This window comes from Notothenia rossii (assembly GCF_949606895.1).
Source record: "Notothenia rossii genome assembly, chromosome: 6".
In the NCBI taxonomy this organism is placed as follows: domain Eukaryota; kingdom Metazoa; phylum Chordata; class Actinopteri; order Perciformes; family Nototheniidae; genus Notothenia; species Notothenia rossii.
In genome coordinates, this window is record NC_136909.1 from 12640271 (window position 1) to 12662081 (window position 21811).

A 21811-nucleotide genomic window follows, 5' to 3' on the forward strand; every position below is an offset into this window, starting at 1 on the left:
AGCAGCAATCCAAGAAGTCTTCCTGACAGACACAACCTGAGAAACCCACAGCAGGCTGAGGAGTCGCAGAATGCAGATTTGATGCAGAAACCTGGCAGCCTGAAGTGCAAAGAGTTAAAGCATCGATTTCCAAGGCAAGGTCTTGGTGTCACTGCTCAATGATTGGGAAAGTGAAAAAGTAGCCACGTTGTAATGATTTAAAATGGTAGATGCTTTCCATGAAAAAAAAAAGCACCCCGATAAGGGATCCTGTTATCAGCGAGTTTGACCAGCCACGGAGAGAAATGAGAAGCGAGGTCATCGCATAGATAACAGTTTATGTGAAGACTGATTATCGTGTCCCCTCTCAAGGATTTTTGATACATTTAGTTGCTTCCATGATTTATGTGTTAGACCCAAGACTTGCTTTCCTGTTTCACCTCTCAGAACTACACTTTAAAAGAGAACATGGCCGGTCTCCACCTGTTAAGATTGAGCTGCCGTGACTTCAAATCTTCTGACACAGTCAATTTGAGTTCCCCCCCGGGATTAACAGAAGATACATGCTGATATATTTAACCACACCAGTTTGAGCAAACGTACGTGAGCAAGTCTAACTGTCACTAAAGGTGCAGACCTCTTTAGCTTTTCTCTCTCAGCAAGAAAAAAGGAAGTTTGACAAAGTCCTTTAGTCTATTGATGTTGCTCGCAGATATTGTTTATGGTAGTCAAGACTCCCAACACATCAAACATATGAGACTAAAAACGCCCTGGAGACGTGCCTCCTCCTGAAGACTCCCCAGCAGATGAGATCCTTCTGCTCTGTGTGTTTCTGTGCCTTGGTTTGTCCTTCACAAGAGACAGGTAACACTGCCAAGACCCAGTAATTAGTGCAGATGGAGACTGTACTACTCTCATCCCCTCCATGCTGAAACGCCAAGGGAGGCAATCTATAAATTCCTGAATATTAATGCAATTTAAAACCACTCCAGACACCTTGCTGGAGGCAGGTGATGAAAAGGTGAAAGGCAGACTATACCTGGCACACAGCTGCTGATATGTCAGTGACATCAGTCCTGTCTCAGCAACTTCCTGGCCCGACACCCCCCAACACCCACACACCAAAATAACTTGATAATCCATCTCCTTTGCAGAAAATGCTCTCTAAATCCTGACCTTAGGCCTAACAAGTGGGCCTCTATCAATAATTAAATGGTAATCTAAAAACCCATTTTAGTTGGGTCATCTTTCCGCACCATTGTCCCTGCTTCTTTTCTTTCCGCCGTCTATTTTTTCCTCTTTCTGTAAGATCTAGTTAGAGATTCCATTAGCATGAGAGAGCAGGCTGGTAATTGTCTTCACCCTACTGAGTGATCCCTGGATAGAGGATTAGGCGGAGAGAAAGCCCTATTTCAACTCAGAGCGCAGATGCTGCCCAAAGCCACCCACTCCAGATTAGATTAGACTGCAGAGGGATGAAACCGACTGGTAACTTCAAGCAACATTACACAGGAAGCATGGGCAGGAGGTTAAAACCAACCACCTTTCCCCTCCAGCTGTGAACCCCTCCCCCCTTCATTTTATTTTTCTCTCTACTCTTTTTGGAAATGTTCTTTTTAATCTACTAATATGCTTTTCAGTTGAAAATAGAGATTGTGGGAAAGCAGCTTATAATTTTTCTCTTTCCCTCTGATATACACAGAGTATTTAGAGCTGAATCTCCCTAAATCATCCCCCTGGGCCACCCTGTCCGTCACTAATCTGCCTGCCGCCGCCTACTCATAAGGAGGTGTCACATTTCTGGCACTCCTCCATGGGATAAGCACTTCAAACACCATAGCTTCTCCTCTTGACCTTTCCACGGAGATGATCGATTAAGCCGGTTGGATTTATTCCATAAACAGGCAACCATTACATCAAAAAGGCGAGGAATTTACCTCAGAGGCAGAACTTAGCTTCATGAGGGTTCCAATTTATATTGGCTTTTTCAAAACACATCTCACAGCACATTAATGAGCACAGAGCCTTTAGTTCAGTAGCTGTTTGGCTATTTGAATCACTGCAGTTCCTACCTGTAATTATTGAAGCAAATCACAATAACAAAGTGAAATTCACCTGCTATTTGTTCTCCATTAAACCTACGATGCAGTGTGGGGAAAAAGCGGAGAATACAATTAATGAAAACAGTGCAAATATATGTGCTTTGTTAAAACCAGTCCTGTGGAAAGACGTCACACTGGTTCGTTTTCACCTGTCCAGGAAGCTCTGTGCGATAGACCAAGGAACACGGAGGCCAGTAAAAGATCTGCGGCTTGCTTGCTCGCTGCATGAGCCATTAAGTTACAACACTGCAGGTTTCCTGTTTTCATGCTTGAACACTTTCTACATGCTCTCAGCAAGGACAAGACCAAACAATCTGGAGTGAAACACCAGGGAGGAGTAGCCAGAAGACAAAGAGTAATTCGACGTCAGAATGCTTTAAACCACAACAAATCACGTGTCACTTTGAATCCCATTTGCAAAAGTTGAAACAGGAAATGTAGATTCATTTCACCAGGAGAGGGGAGAGTTCCCTCTGAGGGTCCAACCTGACTCCTGGCCGGCGAGCTCTACCTCAGCTCTGAGGGACTCCTGCTCTATGGTAATCATATCCTTTTTTAATAATGAGGCAATACCACCACTCCTGCCGCCCATTCCCCTTGCATCCTTGACTGGAGACTTTGATAGACACTAACTCTAGCTCCATCTATAAAGCTCCTCTCATACATTTTTAATAGAATCTATTACTTTAGGATTAAATTATAAAAGACTGTCCTCCTTACATTTTTAATAGTTTGCATAATTGGTATCAGGGCCTGAATGCGAACCATAAAACCCAGTTTGTACTGGACTGCGCTGTGGAACAATCCAGACAAACCCACACATAAGAGGACACACGTGGAATGACACCATCACACACAAGCACATAACACACAAGCACATAACACACAAGCTTCTGCGCACACTCAAGTTAGGGCATTATTGCTTTGGATTCATTGCCGTGGAGAATAAGGGTATGAGCTCTGGGCTGTGAATAAAGGGGACAATAAGGTCAGGGACCATGAGAGCCTGAGGCAGGAGGAGTCACCTGATGGAAACAGGAGACATACTGTAGACCAGGTGTCCGTAGACACCTGCTGCCACTGATGTGACCACAACCCTTGCCAGGGCAAACAGCAAAAACGACTTAGCAAGTTTACAGCCTGCCTTTGTCCCCACAGTCACTGATAACTGTGTTCAGTCAGCCTAAATGGAAATGTATTTCCCTTCACTGTTCCCGGTTCCAGGCAGATCAGCCATGAGTTAAATATCATCTGCACTCTCACTCTACATCTCCAGCTCAGCTCTAACAACAGACAGAGCGTACAGGAGAGCAAATGTGTCTGAGCCGTCTCTTCTAAACTATAGCCCCCTTAGAAATCTATGCACGTCACCATCCCCTAAATTAGCACCGCAGGGACACCCTCCTCGCCGCCCCCGCCTGCTGGCGGCAGCTCTTTGGCATATCTGTACCGGGGAAAATATTTCACACTGTATGAATTATTAAGTGCGGGGCCAGTGCTAAGCAGTGTGGAGATAGACCAGTTATTCACAGCTCTATTGGGACGGATGCGTCGGAGACCCGGGCCGCTCGCCTATCAGATCGTTTGTCACGAGCGATAGACAATTTACAATGAGAGAATTCTTCAATTTATTCATTCTGCTGTCACTGCAGTTTTCTACCTCCACTCATTTAATTCAATAGCCCCCTCCTTCTTTAACTCTGTCTCGTCTGGTGAGGGGGCTTCAGGCCTGCTTTCTGCCCGGTTCTGCTGCTCACTTAGCTGAGAAGAAAGGTGGAGGTGAAACACATGTGCCAAAGACATGAGGAGAGCAGATCCTGCTACTTTAATCATCTTAGCTGAGGTAATGGTGTGTTGGGGACATCCTGTCACAGCTAAGAGCTTTGGGCCCCAGTGGTGGAGCTGTGGCTGACTGTGGCTCTGTGATAAAGGGAAAGAACAGGAAACAGAGCAGACAAGGGTGCTTGTAAGACCCCCCTTTCTATACAACCAAAAGAAAGTGAGCTCAATTAAACTGCAGTTGACTTATTTGAACTGTCAAAAGCATGAAACAGAGAAACTGTTTCATAAAAGGGCAGAAAATAAATAAAAATACAACTATCTGAATCTGCATTGCGTTAAAACAATATTTTGAAAGGCAACATCATCCCAAACACAGGTTGTTATTTTAGTTGATGAACATTTTAATCAGGAGAAAGAAAAGGATCCCAGAAGGCAGTATCCTGCTCATTTTCACTTAAGAGAAAATGGCAAATAACAACTCCTACGCATATAGACAGAGGACCTCAGCACAAACGTTTGGCAGAATGCAATTTCAACACTAATTACTGAAGGTGAACCAGCAGTCAAAACAGATTTAGTTTTTCTTCACAAACACTAAAGCGTGGACCCAAAAATAACATCTTTAAAAGCCTAGGCAGCACTTTCTCACTATTTCAGGATATGGAAACTGAAATTCAGGAGAGACAAAAAACTGATAATGTTTCCAACAAGTTTTTTTCTTTCTAAGCTGAATTGACAAGAGACATAGGAAATCACATTAGCAACTTTGTTGATCTAAATGCTCAGTGAGAGCAGTTTGACCTAAAGCAGCCCAGAGTGTTTCTCTATCTGTGATGCCCTTTGAAAGCCTGACGCAGACGGCTTCCACTGAATAGGCCTTGATGTGAATGGCAGAGATGTTAGATAAATGTCCTTGCAGCTAAGGCCTCTGCCCTCTTCCTGATGATGCATTCTTATACTCAAAAACCCACTCCCCCCTGCACACACACAAACACACACACACACACACACACACACACGAAGAAACACAGACATGCAGTGCCAACAATCCCACTGAGGGCGGCATTTGTTAGGGGACAAGGTGACCCTGTTGCCTAGGGGCCTGTGAACAGGCACAATGAAGGCCTCTCATCCTGCACACACCCAGCCGGCTGTGTGGAGCTGATGGCGGGTGGGGGGACAGGGTGTGAGGGGTATCACAACACCCTGCTACTGCGGTTTTAAAGCCCCTATTCAGGAAGCCCCCTGAGATAGCTCCTTTCAAACCCTGCACAGACGGAGCAAAATCCCCGCTTGTAACCCAGAGTCACGCAGTCAACAGATGGAGCGGCTATTGAGTGAAGGATCGCGCCGGCAGAGGCGGCTCCCCATCCATCCCCGCTGGAAACAATGGGGCAGCAGGTCAAGAGTGTCGTCTCCAGAAGGAGGGGTCAGGGAGGGGGGGCGTGCTTCGACACAGTCGAGTTATGTGGGCTCTTTGAAACTGGAGGAACTGAGAGGATCTTTTTTTTGGATGACGGGTGGAGGCTCGTGGCCGGCTGCCGAGGATCAGACTCAGGTGGGGGGGGGCTTGTGTGTGAAACTGGGACAGAAGTATTTGTGTTTAACCTGCAAACAAGAACAAAAAGACATCCCTGCGCGCAAACATTTGCATGTTCACAGGAAACATAGTTCTCACAGTTTAACGCACATTTCAAGGAGCAACTGTGACAGACACTTGTCTTTGTGAAGAGAGAACTTCAGTGTTGTTAAAAGGCACTGCAGAGAGGCTTTATCCACAGAGAGAAAAACCTTTGCTATTGAAAAAAACTGTTGCAGCACCCTTACATTTTTTAGGACAAGTGGATACACCTATTACTGTTGTTGTGTATTACATAATCAGGCCTCAATTATTTCCATTTGTTAAAGCATATAATCAAAACAAATGAATGCTTCACCTGTTTGTTTCCCTTTGTTCAAATGTTCAATAGTTTCAAGCAGCAGAAGCAAATGCCAGAATAAAGTCTATACAAATAGATGCTATAACCTTCTGAAGTTGTGATTAAAGGAATACAATTGCTGTGTTTTTAAAGTAGAGGAGCAACTGTGGGACAAAGAGCCAAACAGCTATGAATAGCAACATGCTCAAATGCTCATGCGGTTGCATGCACGGGTACGTGATCACACAGATGATCACAAAGCGGTCATAGCTCCCTGTAGGGGAAAGTATATCCATTTCCATTGACCAGCAGTCTTGCTATCATATGGCTCTGTCCTGGCAGTCAATTAGTCATCCAGGTTGCCCTGCCTCACTGGGTTTCCATGCCCAGAAACCAGACAAAGACACAAGGAAGGAATAGAAAGGTCCTATAACTTCAGTATCTTTATATTCCGTTAACATCCTAACTACTAAGCTGACAAATACTGCCACCACATGTTCCTCATCCTTGAAAGGTTTGGTTTATGGGGCTATTTTGCACAGGAAGGCTCTCATTACGAGGCAGAGGGTGTCGGGAGCATTGCAGCAATACTCCCATTAACAACCGCTTGACAAGAAATTACAGGGACTCAAATAAGACTTCGTACCACATGGGAAATGTTCACAAATCACACCTAATTAAACACAAAGCCTTGAAATCAGAGTGCAGAAATATTTTTCAAGAGGGTTTTTCTGGGTCGTAAGAAACATACATTTGGCGAGGACACCGTTATTAAATTCATGTTTGTTTACTTCAAAGAAATTGCCAAGTACAGAGGGACAAAGGATAGGGCCGTAATTCTTCCTTCCCTAGGTCAGACAACAATACATCAATGGTGTGCCATTTCAGAATATGCCGCTGTTATGCTTTTGAGCCCAGAATTGAAAAAAAGATAAAGCCTATTCTAACCGCGCTGAAAGGGATCAATAAGTGCAAAGAAGGAGAAAATGGCCCTAAACACACAGAGGCTTTTATTCAGAGTGCCACGATGCAGATGAAAGCACAGAATGCACCTGGAGAGCAAAGCTGAGAGCGCAGGAAGACAAGAGAGCTCAGAGTTATCAGGCGGGGCCAGAGAGCGCCGGCTGCATTCAGACCTCGGCACCATCTATCTCCACAGCAGCTATTAGATTTCTAATATTGTTGATTTTAAGGAGGCTTGGCTTTCCTGCCACAATGCGGTGGCTTCAGCCCCAGTTGCCCCCTTTTCCCTTTCAGTGTGGTCTCACAAGGTCCTCTTGGCTTTCTGCAAACAATACAGCTGGGCTGAGGCCCTTATTTAAAAGATGAATAGGATGCTGTCTTGGCAGAGAAACAATCAGTGAGGTTTCTGTGACAGCAGAAAAAGTGTGAAAACAAGGCAAAGAGGAGAGACCATTGTCACGGTTACCAACTGGCTGCCGCAGCTCAATTGAGGTAGCTGTGGCTTTCAAGCCCAGCTGTCAATCACAGCAGCCAGCATCAATGGGGTAAATTTGAATGATAAAACGATAAGTCATGAGCAGGCGATTTCCCTGTCATTGGGACTGGGGCTGTTTGAGTGTAACTCACTATGGGTGGAGAGATTTCACTGCAGCCATACGGAATTTGGTTTTGCCTCGAGTTTCTGGCTTCACCCCTCAATCATGACAGAATGTATAATCACCAAATGTCTTCCTCTCAATCCCTGTTACAATTGGCAGCACAGTGCTGTCACTGGAGATGAGGGAACAAAATGGAAAGCTGACTAAAAGACAAGCTTTAAGTGACACTTAATTTGAGATACCCAGGCATTCTCTCAGCTCCAGTAAACAGGATCCATCAGATTCGCCCAAAGCCTGTTTGAGTCTGCAGCTGTCTGTGGGGAGAGGCGGTATGCCTGAGAGGCCCTCAGTTATCAAGTGCACTGATGAAGAAATCAAGTGCTTTAAAAGTTCCTAAAAACAACAAGGAGAGGCACATGAATGATAATGACAAAGAGCACATTTCCATCTCAACCATACAGGAACACTCTAAGCGTTTTCTTCAAACCCACCGAAGAAAGAAGCATGACAGAAGCTAATGATAGCCTCAGAGAAAAAGAAAAAGAGAGAGTAAAGAAAAAACAGAAAGCTGGTGAAGAAGTGAGAGAAAAACACTGAACAGCTGCTTTCTCCCTTCTTCCCTTTGCTCATCCCAGGAGAGTCCCATGCGATCTCCCTGATCCTAGTTTGTGGCTGACAGAGGGACCGCGGCTCTGCTTCTCTCCCCACTCTCACGGCTCTGTGCCCCCCCCCCCCCCCCCCCCCCCGCCGCCGCTCCGCTGCCAGGAGGAAGAGATGGTGGGGAGGGGGAGCGGGGGCTACATCAAGGAAAGACTCTCCCAGTGGGCTCTCGTCAGTTCCAGGCCATTGCACCTTGCTCGATGGGATTTTGTTTACACACTCACACGCGTGCACACAAACACACACATACCCATGCAGTAGCAGATGACTATTAATGGGTGCGATAATGTGGTTTGAGTTTTCGGCTCTACGGTCACATTTAAAGAACTGTTGTTATCATCTGACTCATTTCAGTGACAGATCACTAAAAGTTAGTGACAAAATAAAGCCCCGCAGAGTCTATTTAAGTGGCACAGGAGCAGATTACGTTCAATCAAAACCCAGTGATACGGTTGATCTGGTCAGTGGTAATGTGCAGCCAAAAGGCCTGACACACTTTCATGGTCTTTTGGGACGAGCAGAGAATGGCAGGCTGCCCGTGTGCGTTCAGTCTCTACAGATGTTGCCTCGGAGAGCGTCTGACTGGCTGGCTGCGGTGACAGCTGGACAGCTGTTCCTATAGACGCAGCCACAGAAGCATGCCACGGCGATGGGGGTGGGGGATAGCGCTGTATGTTTAGTGTATCTGTATGAAGTTCCCAGGACGTGCAAAGCTGTCACTCTTAGCAATGGTGCATGAGCCTGGATAAGGAAAGATGGCACCAAACGCGATATGGAGAGAGAGCACAGATGGGAAAATATCAGACACGGCTGACATTATTTGAAGAAGCTCCATTAACAAAACTCGTTTTTTTTTCGAGTAATTTGTTTATCCAAATATGAACAGTCTAATGCAACACCAACTGGCATAAGTCAAAAACATTTGATTTGATCCACGCGGTCTGTTTGAGCAGCCGTGACTTTTTTTTACCATCATAAACAAGTCAAAGTTTAATATGAACTTCACAGGGAATTTCATATTCATTTTTTACTTCTTCATAAAAGAGGAGAAGAAAAAAATCTATTTTCAACAGCAGAGAGGGTAATTGGCTGAGCATTAAAACGACTCTGGACTTTGTGCCAACATCAGTGGCTGCTGCTGGTGATGAAAGACAGTTTAAATTGGGGTCATGTTCAGATATTATACCTTTATCCTGCCACTTAAAAACACAGTTACCTAAAATAATGGAGATCTGCTGCAGAGCAGTGCAGGTTAAAGACAGCCTGTAGATTAACATCCTGACTGGGGAGTAATAAATGAGAAAAGCAGTTGGAAATAATTTAGACGTTGGAAAACACTCAGCAGTATTAAATGTTGTCACCTGCTGAATAAACATACTGCAAATCTTGAGATAAACAGCTTGGATTAACGCCAGTCACTTCTGCCAAAACTCTCTTTTCCTAAGCAGGCCGGGCTATTAATTATGCTATAAGGTCAGCAATTTGTTCAACTCAATAAAAATGTTAATAAAACTAAGAGCTCACAAGAAGAAGCACTTCTAGCTTCTGGTCGGCCATTAAAAACAGAAATATGTGATTGTGTGTGCAGATGCATCCGTTTGAATGCAGCGTTGCCACTGCAGCATTACACAGGTCAAAGGTTGTAGCAGCAGCTATCGAGCAGAAATATATATTTGGCCTTGTTGTAATCCCGGTCAAACTCCACCAACAGCTCAACGCAAAGTGATACAAACACATGCTGACAACCACAAACACAAATCTACAGTAACCAGGAGATTATAAGCCCCTCACTCACACATACCATTTCAAATTTCAGCTCGAACCTTCGACCCACTCTGCTAAATAAATTAAAAGACCCATTAGGCAGATTTCAAAGGCCGGCAGTGGGCTAGTAATTATATATGAAATCTTTTGGAGGAAAAAAGTGATTACTCTGGATGCAAGTCTGGAAGTGGGTGGGGGTGGGTTATTGCTAAGCAACCAGTCATTATCCTCCAGAGTGGAGCGAGGTGACCGGCCATCCGTCTAACTCCGGTGGCTCGCCTGGCTCCTGTGCAAACCCCCCACCCCTTTCTCCTTTCTCCCCCGCCACTCCCGCTCCCTCTTCCTCGCTTTCTCGCTCTCCCTCTCTCTCTGCCGTCTCCCCGTCCGAATACAAACAGAGATAAAGAACGCTGCAATCGCTCTTGACACACAAATAGGTTAACACAATAAAGCCGGCTTTGCCTGGCTCACTCGAGGGAGGAAAGCAATTCCAGCAGCAGGCAGGAGGTAATAAAACAGGGCTGGGACTGTGTGTGTGTGTGTGTGTGTGTGTGTGTGTGTGTGTGTGTGTGTGTGTGTGTGTGTGTGTGTGTGTGTGTGTGTGTGTGTGTGTGTGTGTGTGTGTGTGTGTGTGTGTGTGTGTGTGTGTGTGTGTGTGTCCATACATGTCCTCATGTCAATATTCCTATGTTTTTGTATGTGAGTGGAGGCAGGCACACAGAAGCTCTTTGGCCTCAGGGCCTAATATCCCACGGATTTTCAACCCTTTCTTGACACAAATAATAACACAGGAGAAAATGACGGAAATTCCAGGCTACTCCTCCATTTAGATTAAGGAAATGGCTGCTTTATATTAACAATATAGCTGACCTGCTGCAGCCCTATACCAACACATAAACGTTTCCCTATGGCTTATATGCCAGCTCTCTTGTAAATGGTCTGCGGCTTGGTTAAAATTCAACAAGTAAATTGAATGAGTTTTATCTGTGCACGCCTCAGCTTGCTCCCCCTGATGCGGCTGCCAGGCCTGGCAATAAATGATAAAAATCTCCAGAGTTTTATTAAATCGTGTTGCATTCACGCTGAACTCAGGAAAATGGTGAGGTGGCTTCTGCAATTACAATCCAGGACCAGACAACATTGTTTTCTCCAGTCAGTGGAAATTTCATTACCTTACAGCAACCGCCTTAGAATTGGGTAATAGCCTCTTTTTGTCAGAAACACAAACCGTCTGTGGGAGGTGTGACACTCCATACGTGTTATCCATTTGCAACAATAAGCATCTAGTCAGTCACAGTCCAGATGCTGGTCAGCATAATGCACCGTTATTCAGTGATATGGAGGAGGTGAGCGGTGGAAATAGCAGTCAATAGCTAATTCCTGGATTGACTGTCGTGTAATCAGACGCATTGAACCTTCATACATCCATACAGCTGACTGTATCTCTCCTGCAGGCTGTTATAGACGGATGACATGGGTCACAAAAGGCCTCATCTGTAGCATGTCGATGAATACAGAGAGGCGAGCACATTTTCTGTTTCTGCGCAATGAACTGTGAAGAAACCTCTATTAAAGCTTGTTGAAAAGTTTCCGTGTTTGAGTCTATACAGGATTTGTAAGTTAATATCAATCAATTCTCCTTGCTTTTACCCACTGTTACTTTTACCATCTGAGATGTAAAGTGACCATTGTCAACAGGGAATATATTACCACAGCATGACCAGAACATACCTTATCTGTCTGATGTATTTCCTGCTTCCTGCCCGAGGGAGAGCAGTCAAGCAAAATGCAGGGAGGTGGAGATTAGGATGATGTGCAGTTCCTTGTTCCATTAAAGTTTGATCTTCCTCAATAGCCGAGGAGAATCAGATATCTTCCATTCAAGATTAAAGTGCACCAGCATAGAGGGGGATATTAATCAGAGGCCTGCATGAGATAAAAAACAGCCTTGCTTCTGGCATGGAAAACAGTGGCAATAAAGAGTTCAGCTGATAATGTGAAACATGGCGAGGCACAATAGCAAATCAAACAGCATGCACAGGCCTCCAAAACAAATCAAAGCGCCGACTAGGCTGCAATACAGAGGCTGAAGAAGTACAGCGGGGGCTGATCAGATAGTAACCAAGGCCTTCATTTTATTACTGTTTAAGGTTGAAGAGGGCACATTGAGGATTTTCCCATGTTGCTCACTGTCGCCAGACTCTCATTCCCTCTCCTCCTCCTCCACTTGAGATCAATGGCGCTGGGGTGATTTCACAGCAGCCTGCACTGTCACCCAGAACAAATCAATGTGACCATGAGGAAGGCAAGAGCGGCATTGTTTTTAAGGAGAGCAAATTCGCTGTTGGAGAGCTTGTCAGATTTGCTTTATTCTCTTTCTTGCACCAAGAACACTTTGGAAGGAGCATGCCTCCCCACACGTCTCTGGCTGGGTTATGGAGTAAACTATAAAATGCACGGCACTCAACCTTTCTATATTACTGTACTCATTAACCACATAAACTCCACAGTCCCTACATTTCACACGCACAAGGGCATTGTCAGACGTAAAAAAAATGGACTGACCGCCCTAACCTTTCCGAATTAAAGGCTATACATTAACCTCGGGGGCCCTGTGAGACGTGACTTTCACTCAGTCTGACAGGGTGAGAGGGGAGGAGGGCGGGGGATCGCCGCTGTCCGTCATGCGCTAAGTGGCTGCAGATAAACCTGATGAAGAGTTGCCAACGTCTACCATCACAGCGGATCAGATCACTTGAGCAGGGCTGTGGTCAGGTGAGTCTTTCCCTACAGCCTGAACAACAGGAAATCCTCGGTGGCGTAACGAGCAGAAAACCACACAGCGTCTCACTAACATGAAGCTCTCATCAGAAACACTGGGGCATGTGTGCAATCACAGGCCTGTAGGCTTTATTTCAGTAGCTACTCCACATCAAACATGCTTGATTTGAAATGCATAGTTGTTTATGAAAACAAGATGCCTGCGCTGTGTTTAAAGTAGTAGAATGACACGCAAGTCAATTTACTGAAGATGTGTTGTATTATTTTCTGTTACATGATGCTAATTATACTAAGGGTCAATCACACAGCAGTGGTGTGCAGTTTGATTTGCTGTAGCAGCTAACTACTTTGAGCATAAAGAACTACCTACAAACCAAATGTTTTTCCAGCAAATCCTGCCTCCACATGTCAAATCCAATCAACACTATCATCTTTGCTGGAAACTGAACTCAGCTTTCACCTCGATTCATTCACACTGACTGGCTGAAGGGTGTGTTTGTTTCTTCACAATTACTTCTGCGTAATACCTTTGGTTTTATCCCCCTCCACATCCTGAGTACTGATGTGCAAGACAAATCTCGCTGCCGGGACATCAGAGTTTATATTAAATCATGTAATATTGTAAGGTACAAGGAAGGGCACGTCTCTTTTGTTTGCCTGCACATGAAAAGTGTTAAAACAAGGACTTTTGTAGACTTTGCCTGAAATGAAACACTTTGATCAGGCGTCTAATGAGCTGCTGGTGACACGGCTTTGAGAGAAAACGCTTGTGTTCCTCAAAGTGTCCGATGATATTAGGAAGTAAGAAGCTTTGTGCTTTTCCATGATATCAAATACTCTAAGAACGCCTGTCTTTTATTTTCTTTGACATCGGAAGGAAATGTTGTTCATTATTAATTACATCTCCAGTACATTTTCTCTAGAAATGGAGTTAGCGGATCGTAAATCGGTTATAAAAAGTGGTTATTTTATTTTTGTGGGTAAAAACAAGTGCTTTTATTACTAGAGTCCACACAAGAACGGACATGCAGACACTTCAGGGGTGGGAACACACACACACACACACACACACACACACACACACACACACACACACACACACACACACACACACACACACACACACACACACACACACACACACACACACACACACACACACACACACACACACACACACACACACACACACACACACACACACACACACACACACACACACCTATTTTAGTCATCTTGAGTGCCAAAATGAGTTTTGCTGCCTCTGGGTAGGTGCTGAGACAATCAAACCATGCAGGGATTAAAAAAGATTAATACACAGCGCAGGAAATTAAACTTCAGCGACTTTAGCGATATTCATGAGTGAGGCTCACTTATTCACTTCAGGCTGGCACTTTAATAAGCGAAGAATACAGTAAGGAACCCAAACGCTATCAATCAATCAAGCTGATATGGAATTGGAGCTAAAGATGCATAGCTTCTCTTGGTGTTGGCTTTTACTTTCATCAATATGAGGCTAGAATATGTTCTCCTCCTCACAGCTGCTGCTGGTATAAATGACTATATTAGATCTTACTTTAGTAATGCTTTCTCTCACAAGTAAAGCAGAAAGTGCTGATGTGATCAGGATTGATGCAACACAAAATACTTTTGCAAGTGTACATTTGTGGACTTGTGCCTTTGTTGGACAGATGATAGCATAGAGCAATAGGAAACATGGTAAAAGCAAGAGGAAGATGAAATGTGAGTAAAGTCTTGCAGCAGGATACTTGAAAGTCCAATGTTACTAGACAACACAGGACTCAAGAGCAAGCTAGAAAATAAAAAGGCAAACCAAGAGCTAAAAACTCCTAAAGGTGATTCAGTGACCCAGATATTATAGCTTTTTCACCATTCTGTTCTCCTCTGCCTTGTCCAACCTTCATGTTGAGTTAAGGGAAGCATTATGCTGGGAAGACTATTTGTTTAGGTGAGGAGCAGCCGCAGAGCTAATATGAGCACAATTTGCTCAGCAGGTCATAGGCGCAGAGTGTAGGAAGTAAATGAGGCAGTTCTGCCCCCTCGGGTGCAGCCCCTGCCTCATACATCACTGGATGTTTTATTCAATACAGCCAGGATGGCAGGTGCCCTGACTGTGGGGGCGCCTGCCCTGCTGTAGGGGCCCATATTACATTCAGAGAGCTGCCTGTCTGCGGGGCGGCTGGAGAGAGAGTGACTGGAGCCAGGGAGGAAGATGCATTTTGAGGATGCTTGTAGTCTAATGATAAAACATACTGTGTGCAGCTCTTTCCCTGCACAGTCAGCATAATGTGAAGGCTCATTTATGTGCAGTGTGAGCGATGAAGCTAAATATTGCAGAGCAGCCTCAGCAACCCATGAGGCTCAAAGTTCACAAGAGTGGAAACAGCCCTAAACTTTATCAACCAGCATATTCAAATAAACATGGACTCAAATTCAAGATAACCAGACTTTTCCATTTGCATTCAAGACCCAGGCTGCTGCAGAAGACATATTTGCTAAAGAATTCACAGGACAATGACAAATTGCCTTCCAGACCTCAATGCAGCACAGAGAATCATCCATGTCGCCGAGCACCAAGCGAAAAGTTTTACAGCATTTAGCACACATCTGCAGGAATTGTGTAAGTTCCTTGATTAAAGCCTGTCACAATATACAGGCCCGCTATAAAAAGGGATGGTATATCATTAACACTCCAGGGTGAAAAATCACTAATTGCAGCAGTCACTATAGCCACCCTCCCCACACGCAGTGACGCACGGGGGCGTGCAGATGATAAATTCGCACCTTTTGCTCTGAGCAGCAACTCTTCCAGTGGCACACACTCCTGCCTGTGGTGCCTGCGGTGCGATACCCTCGACAATACACTTAATTGCTACCCATACTTGAAAAGACCAATATTACACATCAAAGCAGTTCCTAAAGCCATTCGGGAGCGGCTCTCTAACAAGTCGATTTTACAACACTTCCTTTACTGTAGGTCATGCATGGAAACAAAGGCTTTAAATCTGAGACATCGTTATGTGGGCATTATCCTGGGAAAAGGGAACATTTACAAACATTCATTATTTTCTGTTGTTCTTCTCGTTACCATCCCAAAAGGATTCAGCGCGTCTCTGCCTGCACTACGTTAATGGATACAAAAACTGACCCAAACCATTCTGAATCTGCAAGACTTAAAGGAGAAAAATAAATGGCCGTGAAATATATTTACCATAAATTGCTCCGTAGTGCAGACTAGAACTCCATGCAGATTGTAGCATTCACTGAGCAATCTGCCTCATACTTCTGTTGTCCAAATTAAAAAGGATTCATTCTGTTCTCCAAAATCCAGCAGCCGCTTTGTCGATGTCAAATGTTGATTAAGTTTATCCTCCTCTTCCGATGTTATGCAAATACACCGGTAACCCCGTGAATTAGATTCCACACTCTAGCCTCCAGCATGCAAAGTTAATAAGCTTTGCCCTTTTTCAAGACTCGGCTGCCAATTTATGTCGAGGGCAAAAGCGCAGGTCGGCAATTTCAGGAGCGTCCTCGGAAGGATTGCGCACCGAGAGCGCTTCGGGTTTTCAACGTTTAGCCTCCGGAACAAAGTAAAAGGTCCTGGTTGCTCTTCTTTGCGCTTGTAGATACCTCCAGATAACAGATTAGATGATCTGAAGACTGGCTGGTTGAACGGCTACGCAGTATTCCCAAATCCACCGCTGTTACGCATGGGTTTAAAGTGGTCCGCCTGTTCGATATACAACCTTAGTTCAACATATTCAAGCGACTGCTAGTAATATTCTCTATGGAATAGCAGGTGCACTGAAAGAAATCAAGGCTGGGCCACTGGAGCTGGCTGAAATATCCTAAACTGAAGCGATATAAAATCCCGGTGCTCAGGCTCTGCTCCGTCCGTCACTTTCTCCGTGGTGGCGGAAGAAACGAGATATCTTGCCTCCCGTTTCAGACTCAGATTTCCAGCTCAGACTGTGGAGTAACCTCGATAGCAATGGTCCGAGATACTCTCTTTGGTGTATGAACCAAATAAGAAATGGTTACGTCTGATTCTAGAGCTAGCAGAGCAGGCGGCTCGGGATGCGGTCCTGCCCTTGTGCCGAGCTGCCGAGACTGACAATAACCCGGAACGCTGCAGACAGTGAGGCTGCACAGACCGCCCACCGACCAATCACTGCACTCAGGGAATAGAAACATTCCCACGGGTTGGCCAATCATCAGTAATTGAGGACTGTTACCATAGAGATGCTCGGCGTCCAAGCGTCTGAAACCACGTTGTTTATTCGCGGAAAAAGAAAAAAAAAACGGTCTGATATAAATTGCCGTGGCAGGATGCAGATTGAGATCTTTAATCACGCTTTCATCCTTATCAGCAGCCTAGTTAAATGTTTAAGGCAGCATCCCTTCACGGAGAGACTCAAACCGCTAGGCTCTGCAGACGTGCCCTTGAGCAGGAGACTGAATTACATCCAGCCGCAGGAAAGCTGCTCTGTAGCTAGTCTACAGGGAGAACTAAAGTATTATCATGCAACAGGAATACAATTAAAAGTGATAAGCATGCAGAATTAATCTGCTGTTCATGAATTGGTGACTGCAAAATGCGTTTTAACTTAATTGGTTTGAAACTCCTAAAGGAGAAATAATCCATATAAATAATAAGCCTGGCAAAAATCAGTTTATGCTATCAAAAGATTGCCTGATGTGTGATCAGAGTTTATTGTCCTGTGAGCTCATGTATCTAAAGTGATCCATATGGGAAATCATGCACATCTCTTCAAACTCCTGCACATTGATAATGTCTTTCAACAACACACCTAAATATATTTCAGCCAGACAATCTTTTAAAAAATGACATAAGGGTACGTGACTGTCTACTTAGCATAATTTCTTTACTGACACTTCCAGCTATGAGTCACAGGGAACCTTGCAAAACACCTACTTTTGCAAAATGTCATTCAAACCGAGATGAAATGGAGGTTTTTCTTTGACAGAGGCCCTAAGCTGTCCTCTTCTTCTTCTTACTAACTGTGTCCGGTGCATCACACAGACCCCGGGACACACAAAGGTAGTACAAGCAATCACACATCATGGACTCTCATAATAAGCTGACGCTGGGAAGTGGGTGATGCAGCACTCAGCTTATGCCAGTGCTGATAAGAGCCTGAAAGTATTACCTCGGTCTGGCAGCCCGCTCCAAGAAATCCATCCTGAGCCAGGTCATCAATTCTGCCCTATCTGATTGCTCACCAATCCCTGGCAGCTCCATGTCGCTGTCCTGCTTCTGCCTTTGAAATTCTCTCTATGACTTGCACTTTCATGCTAGTTCTTTGACAGAAAAATAGGTACATATGGGGTCTTTTGTGTGGTCCTACACCTACAGGACAAACATAAAACTGACTATCGGGGGAGGCGAAATGATGATGCCTGACTTAATCAATCCCTTAAATGTATTCACTGAAATCACATCTCCCCCTCAGTGCTGCAGTGGACCTATATAGCACACATTAAAGCTCAATCATATAACCTAGGCCGTGCAGCTGCATAGTCAATCATACAGATGAACAATTAATTGAAAAATACTCAACCAGAGCTGTGTTTTGCTCCAGTGAGGCAGGCAGGCAGGCAAATAAGCCATTTGATTAGCTGATAAGCAGATGACTCAACAAACATTCAAGGCATGTTTACTGTGGTTTGATTAGAGTACGCCCAATACGCAGAAGATTGGACACAAATACGTTGTGAAAACACTCAGCTGTTCCAATCCCCAAGGCAGCATGAGGGCACATAAAAACAATGAATTATTTATGGGGGAGACTAGCGAAATATCACGGGGGATAATTTTCTGTCGGCTTTATTAAATGCAGTTTTCTGAATAATATGTCTGAGTCTGTGCATTCCCCAGAAATCATTTCCAATGACAGGATCTAGAGCCTGGAGATTGGATATGAAATCACATTAGATATTTCCCTGCCAAGAAACCTAGGAACCATTTACTAAAACACCAAAGCAAGGGTTATTCACATGCTAATTGGGCCTCCTTCTTTCGTAAATATGATCAAAGGATATTTGCTTTGTCTCCGTTCAGGTATCAGCTCTGCATGAAAATGAAAGACTTCACTATTAAGCAAAGCCTTTGGCATGCTTCATCTGAAAGAGGGTTTACAAAACCAATAAATCCAGGTTCAGCTTCAGTGAAAACCACTGCTGCTTCTGTTTGAATGGGGCATCTCATAAATAAAGCTCTAGTATGCCCCCATCCAGAGCCAACATTAGTGTCTGTCTCTGAACTGAAAGCCTTACACTGTTACAATTTGTTCCTGAAAGTGAACTCGGTTTAATTGAGCAAAGTTCAAGTCTCCACAAACAGCAAAGTAACAGGAAAAAAAATCGATGGCAGCAGAGGCATGGAAAAAAGAGATAGCATTGATTTATCTGCCATTGATTCCCAGGGATCGCTGCATTGTGCCCTCTGGGTGAAATGCACGCTGTCTGCCAACTGGTGGGGATGAATCTGAAAAGGTGTCAAGTGGTTGGAGGACACAGAGGTGGCGGATAAGATCGGGAGCAGCCAGAGGTGGCATGGGAGGAAGAGTAGACTGGAGAGGGAGCAAGGGCATGAAGTATCAACTGGAAAGAAGGAGTGGAAGAAAGGATTGATGAGAGGGGATGATGTTGCGAGGATGGCAACGACACTACGCGGGGTTGAGTCTCTAAAGTGTTGCGTTAAATGTCTCAGACAGAAGCGAGAAGAGATCAACATGAAAGCAGAACGCTGAGCAAAAAGGCCTGAAGCCAAAGCCATCAACCAAGACACCAGTTGAATTCAAGACTTCCCTGTCCTCTTGAAAGTATCATCATCTTAAATGAATATAACCTGGATGACTCATAAATGTACGCACAACAACTTTAGTTTATTCATTGTGATGTCAAAGGCTGTTGGCTACAATGATACTGTATGAGTAAGCATTTATAAAATCCTGCTGTTGCAAGGGCTTGACAAGAAACAAGTCTTTTGCAATATTTTAAGTTTCAGCAAATTGGCAAATAGATGTTTCCCCAGAGACTTTCTACTGACAGCCAAATGTTGTTGAGAAGAGGGGAAGCCAGGACAAAGATCAGAGGGCAGAGCAGCCACACAGACCCGGACGAAGAAGTGTTACTCCTGAACGTTGGTATCTTTACAACATCTCTCTCGCTCCTCAGTGGGCTGTTTGCAATCTCACGTCCACACTGAAACTGAAGGAGAAGTGTGTATTTGCTATCGTGGCCCCCTGCTTCCGTAGCAACCTTCAGAAAAAGGTTGGTATTTCATATTTAAGAAAACCAATAAGACACATTTTTTCCTATGGCCTCGCTCAGTTGGTGATATTTCGACCATTTTATCCAGGGTCTATGTTTTATGTTATGGTTCCTATTGTATTAGTTACTTCTTTTTTTAAATCTCTGCATCAGTGTTTTGTGTTAAATGTGTTATACAGATTTAGTTAAGTAAACAGGAAGTCTGACACTAGTTTATATTTAAAAAAAGACAAGGTGTTCCTGAACAGCTTGGTTGAGAGTGATTTCCTGTGAAGTGCTTTGTAACCTTGTTTTCTATTCAAGGTGCAGTTTAAGTGAACCTCAGTTGACTTGACACAAAGACTGTCACTTGTTTATGTCTCAGAAAGCTGTTTTCTTAAACAGTGTTCTGGTTCAACCCTTGAGAGCATCTGGTTTCCTGTGTGTGACCAGTCAAGAGAAGTCTCTAAGAGACACCACTCGGAGCCTCATCATACACACAGGAAGCTGTTGCAGACAGGCTGAGTTTGGGTTACGTTGTGGCTTTCATGTTTGGGATCAGTTTGTTTTTAGGTGGGGACCCTTCCTCAGGCCTACATTTAATTAAAATAACAGCATAATCAAATACTGTAACTGCATTAAGTGTGATAAGGAAGGACAATAATGTATTTGTGCATTTGTAGTATCATCTTTACTTGAGACAAAACATTAACAGAGATGAAATGTCAGGTTTTTATGTGTCGTCATTAAATCGAGTGGTGGGAGGTCAGATAGTTTGACCTCTGTCACCCTTAGGCCTTTTTAATCTCATGGCAGCTCTTCCTCCTCATAACAAAACTAAGGAGACAAACTAAGAAGACACCCAAACTATTTGTATTTGTTAGGAAGTCATGTTCCAGTATTTGGAAAGCATGAAAGAAGTTCTTTCACCCAGCTGCCACTACCTTGTTAGAAAATAAAGCACTTTTTTTAACACCTACTCGCTGTTTGTCAGCACCTTAATGTTAGCCGCAGCTCCCAGCATTATATTAAAAAAAATAATGTTTCTGTAATTTATCAAGTAATGAAATTGTGCTGAATAGAAATACTACAGTATGTCACACCAAATTAAAGTGTTCCATGATAATATGAAACGTCAACATTTTACAACAACCAGAAGTTACACACAAACACACACAGATAACCACAAAGCCACACAGACAGACACACACATACGCACACAATATTTAGGCTGTAGACTTGTACTCCTTACAGCAGCTGGTTGAGGCAGTTCTGTTGTTTGGGAGCTTCACTTGTTGTATACAATACAAGACAGAATCAGATTAGCACTGGTGTCAGTGACAAGTGAGGGGCCGCTGAATACACTTTGTTTAGGTTAAGAGCACCTTCATAACAGATGCCCTCAGGAAAGAGCTATAACAAAAGAACACATATAATCAATATGTGTTTAAAACCCAAGCACAACATGAAGGAAAGTTCATTTGAATCAGAGATTTCCACCCATGCTGCAGTGAAATCTCCCCAATGTGTAGCGAAAAAAGATTGTGATGATCTCTGCACTAATTAGATTTCTTAATCTTGTGACTGTTATTTAAAGAGAGTCCCAGTTCCCGATACATTATTCTAACTGGGTTTCAAGTGTGTCATGTGTTTATCCTGAAAAAGTGTCACAATTAAGTAAAATCTAAAAATACTAAATGACTTGATTGTCGAGTGTGGGGTTGAAGGATGATATTGTCCCACAATGCAATGCAAAACAAATCTAGATGAGCTGCTTACAGAAGAAAACAAATGAAACAAATGTGAATGGCTTCAAGAGCAGTTTAGTAACTGCTGTGATTTCTTTAGAAAGTCTTGACCTTGGAAATAGTAGTTTTACAAAGCAATCACAGTCAATTTATAAGCTTTTCCAGGGTCATTTTCTGAATAATTAGCCTCCTCTTTGTTAAGTTCTACATGTGAAATG

General features: G+C 43.9%; 1 protein-coding gene across 1 annotated transcript in view; it reads right to left on the reverse strand.

Annotated features, from left to right (window-relative positions):
* fam222aa (family with sequence similarity 222 member Aa) overlaps window positions 1-16668 on the reverse strand; it is a 44346-nt gene extending 27678 nt beyond the window's left edge. Inside the window, exon 1 of the mRNA XM_079686385.1 lies at window positions 15782-16668. The gene's annotated coding sequence lies outside the window, so the exon portion shown is untranslated. The remainder of the gene's footprint in view (window positions 1-15781) is intronic.
* Between the last annotated feature and the right edge of the window lie 5143 nt (window positions 16669-21811).